Below are 15,781 nucleotides of genomic sequence, written 5' to 3'. Positions count from 1 at the left end.
GGGTGAGGGTGGGGGTGCGGGAGGGAGGTTGAGGGTGAGGGTAGGGGTGGGGCGTGGGAGGAAGGTTTGGAGAGGAGGAAGGGAGGTTGAGAGTGGGGATGGGGAGGTGGGGGGTTGGGAGGGAGGTTGAGGGTGGTGCTGGGGTCAGGGGGAGTCTTTCTTGGGGCCCCTGAGGGTGCAGGCTGCAGATACTCCTGGGTCCTGCACCTAGGAGGGCGGCTTTAGCTGCACCAGGAAGGTGGATACTGCCTGTTCCCGACCCTCCCCCAAGAGCATATCGAGGTTCTAATCCACAGCTGCAGTTTGGGAGGCTGTAGCCCCACCCAGGAGGGTGGGGCTCCTTCCTGCTCCCTAGGGTAGGAGGCCTGGGTCTGCAGCTGTGGTTCAGGCAGCTGCAGCACCCAGCAGTTCCTGTCACAACTCAGAAGTTGCTATTAACTAAAATGGGGAAGGTTGAGGAAGGAGCAGCTTGGGGAAATGAAGGAAGAAGAAAAAATATTGGGAGCTCAGTTTTGAACAGGATAAGTTCAAACTGTAAGATTTCTATGTGAAGTGTTGAGAAGGCAGTTGGATATGTAAGTTTAGAGTTCAGGACAGAGGCACAGGCTTGGAGATGCAAAATTGAGACTCCTTAACACATAATAATACCTGGCATTTGTAGATTGTCAAATGCTATTCAAATACAAAGCTTCATCACCTAGCAATTGCTCATGAATATAATACAATAGCAAACACTGGCCTACTTAAATTCTTTGATTAGTGCACTAAAGATCCTTTTTGAAAGATACTTTTAGCAGAACACTTTTTTTTTTTTTTTTTTTTTTGAGACGGAGTCTCGCTGTGCTCCCAGGCTGGAGTGCAGTGGCGTGATCTCGGCTCCCTGCAAGCTCCGCCTCCCGGGTTCACGCCATTCTCCCGCCTCAGCCTCCCAAGTAGCTGAGACTACAGGCGCCCGCCACCACGCCCGGCTAGTTTTTTGTATTTTTAGTAGAGACGGGGTTTCACCATGTTAGCCAGGGTAGTCTCGATCTCCTGACCTCATGATCCACCCGCCTCGGCCTCCCAAAGTGCTGGGATTACAGGCTTGAGCCACCGCGCCCGGCCCACTTTTTTTGTTTTTCAGAAAAGCATGGCATATGCAGGTCTTTTACATTTTTCCTGTTATAATTCTTATTTTATTGCTGATTTTAAATATAACAAAGTTCTGAAATTCTTTTTTTTTTTTTTTTTTTTTTTTTTTTTTTTTTTTTTTTTTTNGCACATGTATCCCTGGCTTGGGCGCCACTGCCGTGACCTTTAACCTCTTTTTTTTTGTTTGTTTGTTTTTTTTTGTTTTTATTTTTTGAGACGGAGTCTCGCTCTGTCGCCCAGGCTGGAGTGCAGTGGCCAGATCTCAGCTCACTGAAAGCTCCGCCTCCTGGGTTCACGCCATTCTCCTGCCTCAGCCTCCCAAGTAGCTGGGACTACAGGCGCCCGCCACCTCGCCCGGCTAGCTTCTTGTACTTTTTAGTAGAGACGGGGTTTCACCGTATTAACCAGGATGGTCTGGATCTCCTGACCTTGTGATCCGCCCGTCTCGGCCTCCCAAAGTGCTGGGATTACAGGCTTGAGCCACCGCGCCCGGCCTGAAATTCTTAATTTATTATAGGCTTATGAAATACTATCAATTGGAAATTCTAAGATGGCCATGTAATTATATCTTCTTTGAGAATGCTTATCTTCCCAGAAACTGAAAAGCTCAAATGTGAAATGCACGGTCTTAAAGAAGCATGCAGCTGCTAGGTCAGCCCTGTCCTGATTATAATCGTTTACCAAAGGATATTCTGCCAATCTTTGACAAGAAACATGCTGGTAGTCCTAAAATATACACACAAACACTCCACCTTGGAAGGAGAATTGGAAGAAATCACCAGTAAGATTGAACTACTGAAAAACTGATTATCTGAGGATGAAACAATTAATGAAAAACAAAAGATGAAGGCATGGGGGAAATCCCAAGATTAATTATTGGGGGAACCTGCCCCCAATATATCAACGTAGGTTCTTTTTATTTTCCATAAGTGTCAGCCGGCTGATAAATAAAGAGAAAGAGTACAAAGAGAGGAATTTTACAGCTGTTGTGACATCACATATTGGTAGGACTGTGATGCCCACCTGAGCCTCAAACCAGCAAGTTTTTTATTAAGGGTTTCAAAAGGGGCAGTGGTGTAAGAACAGAGAATAGGTACAAAGATCACATGTTTCAAAGGGCAAAAAGCAGAACAAAAATCACATGCTTCTGAGAGAACAGGACAAAAGGCAAAAGCAGAACTACTGATAAGGGTCCAACAAAGATCACAAGGCAAAGGGCAAAAGCAGAACTACTGATAAGGGTCTATGTTCAGCGGTGCATGTATTGTCTTGATAAACATCTTAAACAACAGAAAACAGGGTTCAAGAGCAGAGAACCGGTCTGACCACAAATTTACCAGGGCGGAGTTTTTCCCCACCCTAGTAAGCCTGAGGGTACTGCAGGAGACCAGGGTGTATCTCAGTCCTTATGTCAACCGCATAAGACAGACACTCCCAGAGAAGCCGTTTATAGACCTCCCCCCAGGAATGAATTCCTTCCCCAGGGTATTAATATTAATATTCCTTGCTAGGAAAAGAATTTAACAATATCTTCCCTACTTGCATGTCCGTTTGTAGGCTCTCTGCAAGAAGAAAAATATGACTCTTTTTGCCCGACCCCGCAGGCAGTCAGACCTTATGGTTGTCTTCCCTTGTTCCATAAAAATTGCTGTTATTCTGTTCTTTTTCAAGGTACACTGATTTCATATTGTTCAAACACACATGTTTTACAATCAATTTGTACAGTTAACACAATTATCACAGTGGTCCTGAGGTGATGTACATCCTCAGCTTACAAAGATAACAAGATTAAGAGATTAAAGACAGGCATAAGAAATTATAAAAGTATTATTTGGGAAATGTCCATGAAATCTTCACAATTCATGTTCTTCTGCTGCGACTCCAGCCAGTCCCTCCGTTTGGCATCCCTGACTTCCCGCAACAATTAATATGAAGCTACTGAAAATCTTGAAGTTATGGCAAAGATCAGAATATCTGTTTTGCTGTTACATTTCTACATATCAAGTCATAAATACACAAATAGAAATATTAGGGGTCATAAAATGCAATCTTTGGAAATATTTGGGGTATCAGTACTTAAAAATAAATTCTTGAATTTCTGGTTCTAGAAATGGTGGAGTGGCTTGTATTGGACTAACTCTTCTTCAGGTAATTATTATAAAACTCTAGACAAATATAAAATTTAATTATTTGAAGACCCTGGAAAAAAAAGTCACCAAGGTTAGGTAGAAAGTGGAGGGAAGCCTGGGCGCAGTGGCTCACACCTGTAATCCCAACACTTTGGGAGGCTGAGGCTGGTGGACCACCTGAAGTCAGGAGTTAGAGACCAGCCTGGCCAACATGGCAAAACCTCGTCTTTACTAAAAATACAAAAAATGAGTTGGGTGTACTGGCACATGTCTATAATCCCAGCTACTAGGGAGGCAGAGGAAGGAGAACTGCATGAACCTGGAGGCCACTGCACTCCACGCCACCGCACTCCAGCCTAGGCAACAGAGCGAGACTTCATTTCAAAAAAAAAAGAAGAGAAGGAGGGCATTTGACAGTTGAAATAAGAAAACCACCCATACTGAATGAGATTCATGTTTATACAGCTGCTCCCTGAGGGCACTCCGCAGTGCACACTGCATAGAGTGGCTAGGACTGAGCAGAAATTGCAGTGCTTTTGACTTGTCAGAGGATGGAGTCTGGGGCTGCCAAAAGACCTGGAAATCGAGGGGAGGAACCTTGGAAAAGAGGGAACCACAAAGAGGAAGCCCCAAAATCTGTGTTTAAATTCACTTTAAATTCTTGGCTGATCCCTGAACAGGGCTTAAGGAGATGAGACTCTAAAGATGTCAACGTAAAGCAACAGCTGGAAAGTGCCCAAAACAGAGCAACTACCTCATCATCTGTGCACTGCAAGGGAGATGGAATTTGGAGTTTGTATATCATAAGGTCATGCTCTAAGAGTAAAGAGTATGTTCTACATCTAAGGAATTTGCCCTAAAACTAGTGGCAAAGCTAAAATAAATGCATCTTTAGAAAGTGTAATACTAAGCATCCACAAATTTAAGGTGATTTGTCGAAAAAGCAATTGATTACTTAAAACAGAAAGCAACACTCAATTAAGAAAGATAAAATCCAAAAGCTCTTCAATATATTATTCATAATGTACAATATAAAGACAAAATAGTAGCTATTTAAGTAAGTAAGACTAGTACCATGAGGTTAAGAGGTGAAGTAGTCAATAGAAAAACATGTGAGATGGCTCAGATGTTTGAAATAGCTGACAAGAACTTTAAAACAGCTATTATAAATATTCAAAGACCTGAGGAAAATATTGTCATCATAAATAAAGATATAGAGAATTTCAACAGAATATGGAAACTATTTAAACGATTCAAGTTTAAAAGTCTAGAACTGAAAATTGAAGTATTTAAAATAAAATAAAACACAATGGGATAGGCTTACCAGCAGATTGGAGATGGTAGAAGAAAGTGTCCATGCACTCGCAAACAGTTTTTTCAGAAATTATCCAATCTGGGCCGGGTGCTGTGGCTCACGCCTGTAATCCCAGCACTCTGGAAGGCCAAGGCGGGTGGATCATGAGGTCAAGAGATGGAGATCATCCTCGCCAACGTGGTGAAACTCCGTGTCTACTAAAAATAAAAAAAATTAGCTGCGTGTGGTGACAAGCACCTGTAATCCCAGCTACTCGGGAGGCTGAGGCAGGAAAATCACTGGAACCCAGGTGGCGGAGGTTGTAGTGAGCCGAGATCACACCACTGCATTCCAGCCTGTCCAGACTGGCGACAGAGCAAGACTCCGTCTAAAAAAACACAAAACAAAATAACATACTGGATTGAACTGAATCTAATTTTTAATATGTATAACTGGTAATCTTAACAGAGAAAATTTTCCTCTATTAGAAAAGTTATAAATCTTGACATTTAAATAAAAATAGATATAATAATAAATACTCCAAATCCCAGTATGAAACTGTTTAAAATCTACGCTTACCAAAGGCTTATGTAGCATTTTAAAAATGTGAAGCTTATATTTACTTTCTGTGCTGAAAAGAAATGCATATATTTCCTGAGTTTTTTAAAGACAGCCTCCCCCAGATGTCCCACTGTGACCAAAATGAAAAATTATGCATTATAATGTATTTTTTAAATTGGAATAAAAATCGGAATTTCATTGGTCTTTATTTTGACCCTCTAATATTTTTAAAATGTTGTTTCAGAGTTCTTGAACTTTATTTTGGGCAGGAACTTGATAATATATCATATTACCATAAAATCTTCTAAGTCAGTGAATAAAACATGTAAACAAAGTTGCTGGAGCTAGTAGAAACATTGATAAAGATCAGTTCCACAAAGTCATTTTGACAGAAGCAAACATACTTGAGGTGATATAATTTATTACTTCCTCCTAAGCAGGACAACTTCAAGACATGCTGGTGAAAGGAATGAAGTGAACTAGGCAGGCTGTTTAAGCATAATACGGTGAAGAAGCTGCTTACTGACAGACAACCCAGGTCTCAGGTGTCCAGCCCTGCCCTGTGGCCCTCCCAGACTGTTACGGTCATCCATAAGGATGTTTGTGCCTGAAGTTCCAATGCAGTGTTTTGGGTTCACTGTCTCGGTCCCCTACATATGGGCCTCACTAACTTCTGCCTACACCTCTGGGACCTCCATGGGTTAGATGCAGATGGTCCCAGTACTGCGATGCCACCTAGCCAAGATGCTGTCGTATCATTGAATGGCATCAACATTCTCATTCTTGTAAAAAGCAACAAACTGGTCAGGCGCAGTGGCTCATGCCTATAATCCCAGCACTTTGGGAGGCCAAGGTGGGCAGATCACCTGAGGCTGGGAGTTCAAGACTAGCCTGACCAACATGGAGAAACCCCGTCTCTACTAAAAATACAAAATTATCTGGGTGTGGAGGCGCATGCCTGTAATCCCAGTTACTTGGGAGGCTGAGGCAGGAGAATCACTTGAACCCGGGAACTGGAGGTTGCGGTGAGCCGAGATCACGCCACTGCACTCCAGCCTGGGCAACAAGAGCCAGACTCCATCTCCAAAAAAAAAAAAAAAGCAACACTCTGTGAACACAGGTAAAAACCAACACATCCACACATATTCTTGCTTTAGTTGAAAAGCTATTGGCAGGGTGATAGGAAGCAATTTCTTTTGCTTAGAGTGGGCTGTTTAGAAAAGCTCTGCATATTTTTTTGAAACTTTATGCCCACTGAATAACAAACTCCCCACTTATCCTACCCTGAAATCCCTGACAACCACCATTCTACTCTCTGCTTCTATGAGTTCGACTACTTTTTTCTTTTTAGAGACAAGGTCTCACTCTGTCACCTAGGCTGGAGTGCAGTGGCACAATCGAGGTTCACTGCAGTCTCAACCTCCTGGGCTCAAGTGATCCTCCAGCCTCAGCCTCCCAAGTAGCTGGGACTGTACACATGCACAACCATACCAGGCTAATTTTTTAAAATTTTTTGTAGAGACGGGGGTCTCACTATGTTGCTTAGACTGGTCTTGAACTCCTGGGCTCAAGTGATCCTCCCCCTTCAGCCTCTCAAAGTGCTGGGATAACATATGTGAGCCACCCTCAGCCACCCTGTATTGTAGTTACCTCATCTAAATGGAATTATGCAGTATTTGTCCTTCTGTGACTGGCTCATTTCAGTTAGCATAATGTTCTCCAGGTTCATTCCTATGTGGCATATGGCAGGATTTCCTTCTTTTTATGCCTGATTCCATTTACGTATATACCACATTTTATTTATCCATGTATCCATTAATGGACATTTAGGTTGTTTCTATATCTTGGATATTGTGAATAATGATGCAGTGAGCAAGGGAGCACAGGTATCGCTTCACAGGTATCCTGATTTCAATTCTTTTGGATACGTGCCCAGAAGTGGGATTGCTGGATCATGTAGTAGTTCTGTTTTTAATTTTTTTTTCCTTTGAGATGGTGTCTCACTCTGTGGCCCAGGCTGGAGTGCAATGGCACGATCTCGGCTCACTGCAACCTCTGCCTCCTGGGTTCAAGCGATTCTCCTGCCTCAGCCTCCTGAGTAGCTGGGATTACAGGCACCTACCACCACGTCTGGCTACTTTTTAGTTGTATTTTTAGTTGTGATGAGGTTTCACCATGTTGACCAGGCTGGTCTCGAACTCCTGACCTCAGGTGATCCACCCATCTCGGCCTCCCAAAGTGCTGGGATTACAGGTGTGAGCCACCATGCCCAGTGTAATTTTTTTTAGAAACCTCCATACAGACAACTAAACATAAGGTAATATTCTAAGTGAGATACTGGAAAAGAAATTGGACATAAGGCAAATACTAAGGAAATCTGAATAAAGTATGGATTTTAGTTAATGATAATGTATTGATATTGCTTCATTTGTTGTGACCAGTGTAGCATAGGAATGTAAGATTCTTGACAATGGGGAAACTGGCTGCAGGATATAGGGCAATTCTCTGTACTATCTTTGCAATTTTTCTGTAAATCTAAAACTATTTTAAAATTAACAAGTTTATTTCAAACTTTTAAATGGCATACACTAAAATGTTAGTAGTGGTAAAATATGTGATTTTTATTATGTCTTCTAATATTATGTTGCTATGTATTACCTATAAAATGAAATCATAAAGTGGATCAGTAAAGAAAAAATTACCTGATATGCTTTAATATTTTCTTTAGTATTTACTTAGCTGTTCATTGTTAACATTGCTCACAAGTGATTAGGTATTAATAAGAGCTCAATGGCTGGGTGCAGTCGCTGACGCCTGTAATCCCAGAACTTTGGGAGGCCTAGGTGGGTGGATCACTTGAGGTCAGGAGTTCGAGACCAGCCTGGCCAACATGGTGAAACCTCGTCACAACTAAAAATACAACTAAAAATTAGCCAGGCATGGTGGCAGGTGCTTGTAATCCCAGCTGCTCAGGAGGCTGAGGCAGGAGAATTGCTTGAACCCGGGAGGTGGAGGTTGCAGTGAGCCAAGATGGTGCCACTGCACTCCAACCTGGGCAACACAGCGAGACTCTGCCTCAAGAAAAAAAAAAAAAGACCAGTCTCAGTGGCTCACACCTGTAATCCCAGCACTTTGGAGGCTGAGGCAGGCTGATCACCTGAGGTCAGGAGTTCAAGAACAGCCTGGTCAACATGTTTAGTAGAAACTTTGTCTCTACTAAAAATACAAAAATCAGTCGGGCATGGTGGTGGGTTCCTGTGATCCCAGCTACTCAGGAGGCTGAGGCAGGAGAATTGCTTGAACCTACCAGGTGGAGGTTGCAGTGAGCCGAGATAGTGCCACTGTACTCCAGCTTGGGCAAAAAAGTGAGACTCCGGCTCAAAAAACAAAATAAAAAACAAAACAAACAGTCAAGTGGAATTCAAATTCCTAATTTCCTAATCAAGGAAACCATAAATTGTCCAAACACTGATTTTCTTAAGAAGACAGGCTATTGTAAATTGTTTTCAGAATGGCATTATCATAGAACACTGCTACCTTGTGATGATTCATGGTATAGCAGATAAATCATGCTCAGATTCTTTTTTTTTTTTTTTTTTTTTACTTTTTCAGAAGGATTTTTCTTATACTGATATCTTCTAAGTAATAATAGTGACAAATGTATTTAGCCTGAACCAACATCAGTTTAAAAAAACAAAAAACACCAATGACTTGCTACTCTACAGAATTCACTGCAAAGGAGATGAGAGTTCTCACCCAGGTACCCGGGTAAACTATTATATGAGTATGTGGAGGTTTATTCTTAGAATAAATGTGTTTTGAATTTAGGAGGAAAAGTTGAACATGAGCTTATATAATAGTTAATACGTTTCTTTAGAAACTAATTTAACCTACCAACACATCATTTGATGGTAGCTGGATCGGAGTTGGGAGCTGAGGAAAAAGCAAGAGAGTACAGCATACTAGAAAATGGATTGAACCATGAATGTTCTGGTCCTTCAGTCACTAACTGAGTGTCAGGTCCACACACTTGGCATTGAGGCCCGGGGAGGAATTCAAGCATGAGATGGAAGCCTGGACTGGCTAAGGAGTGACCCTTCACCCTGCAGTTCTGGGATGGTGTCCAATCACAGATCAGTCCTTAAGTGGAGAGATTGGATAGCTAACTTCAAATACTGGAAGGGTTAACATGTGGGAGGAAAAAGTAAACCTTCTCTATGGCCCTATAGAAGTCAGAAACGCCTTTTTGCTTGTTTGTTTGTTTGTTTGTTTGTTTTGTTTTGAGACAGAGTCTTGCTCTGTCAACCAGAATGGAGTGCAGTGGCACGATCTCGGTTCACTGCAACCTCCATCTCCCGGGCTCAAGCAATTCTCCTGACTCAGCCTCCTGAGCAGCTGGGATTATAGGCGTGTTGCCACCATGCCCGGCTAATTATTGTAGTTTTAGTAGAGACGGGGTTTCACCATGTTGGCGAGGCTGGTCTCGAACTCCTGACCTCAGGTGATCCGCCCGTCTCAGCCTCCCAAAGTGCTGGGATTATAGGCATGAGCCTCTGCACCCGGCCAGAAACACTTTCAATTGCAAGTTGAATTGAAAATCAAAGGACTAAGAAAAAAGAGGAATTTTCTGACCCTTGTCATTGAAGAGACTGGGAATAGATATCTGCATGGCTCTGTCCAGATGTTCCGATGCTGACATCTGGAAGTGATCAGTCCCTCCCAGCTCTGCGTTCTTCCTTGTTCCTTCTCAGGAAGGCTGTCTTTGTGCAGCAAAGCTGGCCCCCAGCCACTCTGGGCCTTCATGGTACTGCTAAGTGTCCCAGCAGAAGGGTAGTTTGTCTTTCCCAGTAGCTTGGAATCATGTTGCCATCTGTGTAAGCCACACTGAGACTCATGGGCTCACATGCCCATCTCTGACACTGAGCCACATAGCCAAGTGGGTCAGGGGTGTCTGCCCAAAGAAAACTGGGGGAAGGGCCAGGCATGGTGGCTCACGTTGTAATCCCAGCACTATGGGAGGCCGAGAGGCAGGCAGATCATTTGAGATCAGGAGTTCGAAACCAGTCTGGCCAATATGGTGAGACCTCATCTCTACTAAAAACACAAAAATTTGCCGGGCATAGTGGTGCGCACCTGTGATCCCAGCTGCTTGGGAGGCTGAGGCAGAAGAATCATTTGAACCAGGGAGACAGTGGCTGCAGTGGGCCGATATCATGCCACTGCACTCCAGCCTGAGTGACAGAATGAGACTCCATCTAAAAAACAAACAAACAAACAAACAAACAAAAAACTGGGGAATACCTGATAGGGCAGGTAGACACTGGTCAGGCAAAAATCAGAGGTCCACTACAGATCACAGTGGATAAAATTCAGGAACTGCAAAGTGACATATTACCATTCAATAGAAGGAGGGCAACTTAAACAATCAGACCCATCTCAAGCTGGGATTGGAGGAGGTAGTGAGTTCTGTCACAGGAGGTTCCAGGCAAACACTTGCACTTCTAAAGTTTCTAAGAATTGAAACTGCCAATGGAATCTAAGCATTGGTTTGTGATTGGACACCACAATGCTTCCCTCTGTCTCCACTGCTGTCCACTTCTCCAATTCACCGTCACAGCTTAACTGTGCAACTGAACATGCCCCTTAACTTGTCTCACTGCCTGCCTCCCACTTGCCTCTCTACAATTCATTCTCCAGAGAGCAGGCGAAGGAAACAGACATTCATTCATTCAATAAATATTTATTGAGCACCTGGTATATGCCGGGCACTGTTTCAGGGATAGATATATCAGCGACCAAGACAGACATAAATCTCTGCCTTCAGGGAGCTTACATTCCAGTGGGGGAAGCAGAAAATAAACAGAAATTGGTAAAATATAGTATACATTAAGAAGAAAATTAAGCCAAGGGGTATGCATGAAGTGTCAACAGTGGAGTAGTAGAAGGGGGTTAGAGAAGGCTTCACTGAGAAAGTGATGTTTTGAATAAAGACCAAAAGGAAGTGAAGAATTGAGCTACATATTGAGTGCGACAATTTTGTGTTCAATGTGGTATCATTTAAGGCTGAATTGTGTTCCATTATGTATTATGTATATCTTGTCATTTGCAACATGGATGAAACTGGAGGGCATTATGTTAAGAGATAATAAACCAGATATAGAAAGACAAATATCAGGCCAGGCGCAGTGGCTCAGACCTGTAATTCCAGCACTTTGCGAGGCCCAGGGGGGCAGATCACTTGAGGTCAGGAGTTTGAGACCAACTTGGCCAACATGGTGAAACCCCATCTCTACTAAAAATACAAAAATCATCAGGGAGTGGTGATGAGCGCCTGAAATCCCAGCTACTCAGGAGGCTGAGGTTTGAGAATCACCTGAACCTGGGAGGTGGAGCTTGCAGTGAACCAAGATCGTGCCACTGCACTCCAGCCTGAGCAAAAAAGCGAGGCTCCATCTCAAAAAAAAAAAAAAAAAAAAGACAATCACCACATTATCTCATTTATATGTGGAGTGTGAAAAAGTTAAACTCATAGAAACAGATAGTAAAATAGTGGTTACCCGAGGCTGGGGGATGCAATGGAAGACTGGGGAGATGTTGCTCAAAGGACATAAAATTTCAGTTAGATAGGAGAATAAATTGAAGAGATTTATTGTTCGTCATGGTGATTATAATTGATAACAGTATACTACATACCGGAAAAGTACTGAAACAGTAGATTTTTGTGTTCTCAGCACACAATGCTTATGTTAAGTAACTTGATTTAACCATTATACAATGTATACATGTATCAAAATATTATATGGTATAACACAAATATATATAATTTTTACTTATCAATTTTAAAAATTAATTTTTTGGTTTTTTACTTCTTTTTTGTATTTTTTCTATTTGTTTTTTACTTTTTTGAAAAAAAATTTTAGAAATCTAAATGTAGTATAATTTATTACCATCATTATTCTTTTTGATGTTCAATTTATTTCAAATTGAGCTAGTAGATACATCTTTAAACTTAGAAGGAAAAAAAGGTCAAATTTTAATTTTTTCGTATGGTTACTCATTATGTCATTTGTCAAATAGTCAGTATTTTTCCCAGTGCAAAATTTGAAGTAGTGTTAGAAAACAATATTTTTCTTTTTTATTTTTTCTTCCTGGAGATGGAGTTTTGCTCTTGTCCCCTAAGCTGGAGTACAATGGCATGTTCTTGGCTCACTGCAATCTCTACCTCCCAGGTTCAAGAGATTCTCCTGCCTCAGCCTCCCAAGTAGCTGGGATTACAGGCACCTGCCACCACGCCTGGCTAATTTTTGGATTTTTAGTAGAGACAGGGTTTCACCATGTTGGCCAGGCTGGTCTCGAACTCCTGACCTCAGGTGATCCATCCATGTTGGCCTCCCAAAGTGCTGGGATTACAGGCGTAAGCCACCACACCCAGGCTGAAAACAATATTCTGACAGTATACCGTCAGTGGCATATAATCTAAGGACAAATTAAACTGAAAAGAAATCTTGAATTTAGGATAAAATGAGAAAGCCTAACATAGGTCTAAAGAAATTCTAAGCAGTAGAAAGAATACAGGGGGGACAATTTTTACAAAATCATGGCTATTTTCTACAACAGATTAAAGATATAAATCCACAGATATAAGAAGCACAGATAATACCAAGCAGGGCAAGTAAAAAGATATTCACATCTAGACACAAAGTAGTAAAACTGTAGAGTGCCGGAACAAAGCAAACTTAAAAGTACCAGAGAGAGAAGAGAGATGACATACAAAGGAGTGGCAATTAAACTGACAGCAGACTTCTTAACAGTAAAAATGGATACTGGAAGATGAAATGAACATTTCTGTTCAAACGAAAATTTCTCCTCATGGTACTGAGAAGTAATAACTCTCAAACTACTAGAATTGTACCTAAGAAAACCATGTTGCAAGAGCAAGGGCAAAGAGAGATTTTTAAAAAATAAAAACAAAGCCGGGCGCGGTGGCTCATGCCTGTAGTAATCCCAGCACTTTGGGAGGTCGAGGTGGGCGGATCATGAGGTCAGGAGGTTGAGAGCATCCTGGCCAACATGGTGAAACCTCGTCTCTACTAAAAATACAAAAAATTAGCCGGGCGTGGTGGCAGGTGCCTGTAGTCCCAGCTACTCGGCAGGCTGAGGCAGGAGAATGGTGAACCCGGGAGACAGAGCTTGCAGTGAGCCAAGATCATGCCACTGCACTCCAGGTTGGACGACAGTGTGAGACTCTGTCAAAAATAAAAATAAAAACAAAAAGCAACTGCAACATTTTACCACCAACAGACCTACTGTAAAGGAACTTCTAAAAGCTACACTTTAGGATGAAGGAAGGTAATCCCAGAAGGAAGGTCTGAGGTACAAAAAGATAAGATGAACAAAGAAATCATCATATGTATCAATGTAAAAATAATCTGAATGTAAAATAACAGACCAATCTATAGGGTTATAAATATAAACTAAAATATTAGATGACATTAACACATACATTGAATGGGTAATCTGAATTAAAGAACTATAAAGTCCTTGTAGTGTTCGGTGGCTTGGTAAAACAGAATCTTTAACCTTTGTTAGGTGGGCATGATACATTTTAAGACTACCTTGGACTTTCCTTGCCCAGGCATGGAATCAGCCACTTCTCCAAGGAGTCCTATTTCCTTTAAGTAAATAATAGTATTACAAAACCAGGACTTGGATGTTAATCTGTTCATGTTACTGTACTGTCATTGTTTCTAGATCCTTTCAGTGAACAGAGCTAGGAAGTAATTTTTAGTAAGTCATGTGTTCATCTTGCTACCTCCAAGTCAAAACTGACACCACAGATTCTTCCTCTTCTTTCTCCATTGTATATCTTTATCTCTCTTTTCCCAAATAAGAACTCTGATTTTCAACAGTATCAATATTTGCTTGATTCTACCATATAGATAAATTTTATTAGAACTACTGCAGCTGGTCTGGCACAGTGGCTCACCCCTCTAATGCCAGCACTTTGGGAGACTGAGGCGGGTGGATCACCTGAGGTCAGGAGTTCAAGACCAGCCTGACTAATATGGTGAAACCCCGTCTCTACTAAAAATACAAAATTAGCCGGGCATGATGGCGTGCGCCTGCAGTCCCAGCTACTCGGAAGGCTGAGGCAGGATAATCAGTTGAACCCAGGAGGTGGAGGTTGCAGTGAGCCGAAATCGTTCCACTGCACTCTAGCCTGGGCAACAGAGCAATGCTCCGTCTCAAAAAACAATAATAATAATAATAAATAAAAAATAAATAAAAAATAAAAAACCACACAAAACAAAAAAAACCAAAAACAACAACTACTGTAGCAATGCATTATCAACAACAAATCTACTTCTTAGAATTTATTTAGACCCATGTCATGTTAGACTTTCTTATTTTATCCATCATATCTCTTAATTTCTCATTAGTATTTCTCATCTTCTTATCTTTTATATGCTATATTCTAGGTACTTTCTGCAGATTTTATGCCAATTCCCTAATTCTTTCTTTTCTTCTAATACAACATGTAACTCATTTTTAAAGTTTCAATAGTTGTGTTTCTTTCTAACAGTTTATTTAATTCCTTTTCTAATATTCCTGATTGATTTCTGTTCATTTTTGCTATTCCTTCTTCTATTTCTCTATATATTTCATATATAGCTATTTTGCATTCAAGCTGATTTTTCCAATTTCAGAAATCCTGGAAAGTCTGAATAATTGTTGCTTTTTCTAGATTCTCATTTGACGGTGTTCATTCCTCTGTGGTCATGAGCTCATATTTTTTGAAAAACCTAGAGGCCTAAGTTGAGGATGCCTTCTTCAGAGATGACTGTGTTTGTTTCCTTTGGGATCCAGATGGTGCTCCTGATCTGGGACCACTTCGACCCCTTCTAAGCTCCTTTGGTTGATTTTCTAGTGCCTGGTCCAGCTCAGCCCTATTCCCATGGGTCCAAGGCTTCATCAGCTGCTTGAAATGCTGAAATGGGATTTGCCTTTGGGCCACCTTTGCCTTTCAGGTACGTTCACTGCTCTGCTCAGATATTAGGTACCTTTTAGGAGGGGTTAGGAGTGCTTAGAGAATTTGTATTCTTCCTATTGTGAAACGTGACGAAAAAATATGTTTTGTGCATGCTCTACTTGTTTTGAAACAGAAGAGCTCTTCAGACAGAATAAATGCCATTTGTTCTGTTTTTGTTTTTCTCCCTCTTCCTTCTTTCCTTTCTCTTTATCTTTCTTTTGGGAAACCTACCTTTTTTCATTCTGAAACACCATTTTTCTGAGCGATCTCCTACTACTTCCCTGGCTTTTCTTTTTTCAATCTGTCTCTTCCTCACCCCTACTCTTTCTTTCTCCACTTTTTAAAGGATAGAGTTTTCCAGAATCCCATCCCTTTTCTCTTCTTACAGTTTATTTCATCTATATCCGTGATTTCATCCACAGTATCCCAACATATCTGCATTTCTAGCTCTAAAAGAACCCTAAGTTACAAATCTATATTTCAAACTCCCTTCTTGTAATCTGCATTAGGATTTTCCTCAATTTGAAAATTTCAAAACTGGGCTTATTATCTCTCACATCCTCCATCCCTAAATCAGCTCCTCCTCCATTATTTTCCACCTTGGTCATGGATGCCACTATCCACCATTCATCCAAG

The sequence above is a fragment of the Theropithecus gelada genome, chromosome 4 (genome assembly GCF_003255815.1).
Source record: "Theropithecus gelada isolate Dixy chromosome 4, Tgel_1.0, whole genome shotgun sequence".
Classification (NCBI taxonomy): domain Eukaryota; kingdom Metazoa; phylum Chordata; class Mammalia; order Primates; family Cercopithecidae; genus Theropithecus; species Theropithecus gelada.
This window is presented reverse-complemented; position numbering follows the sequence as displayed.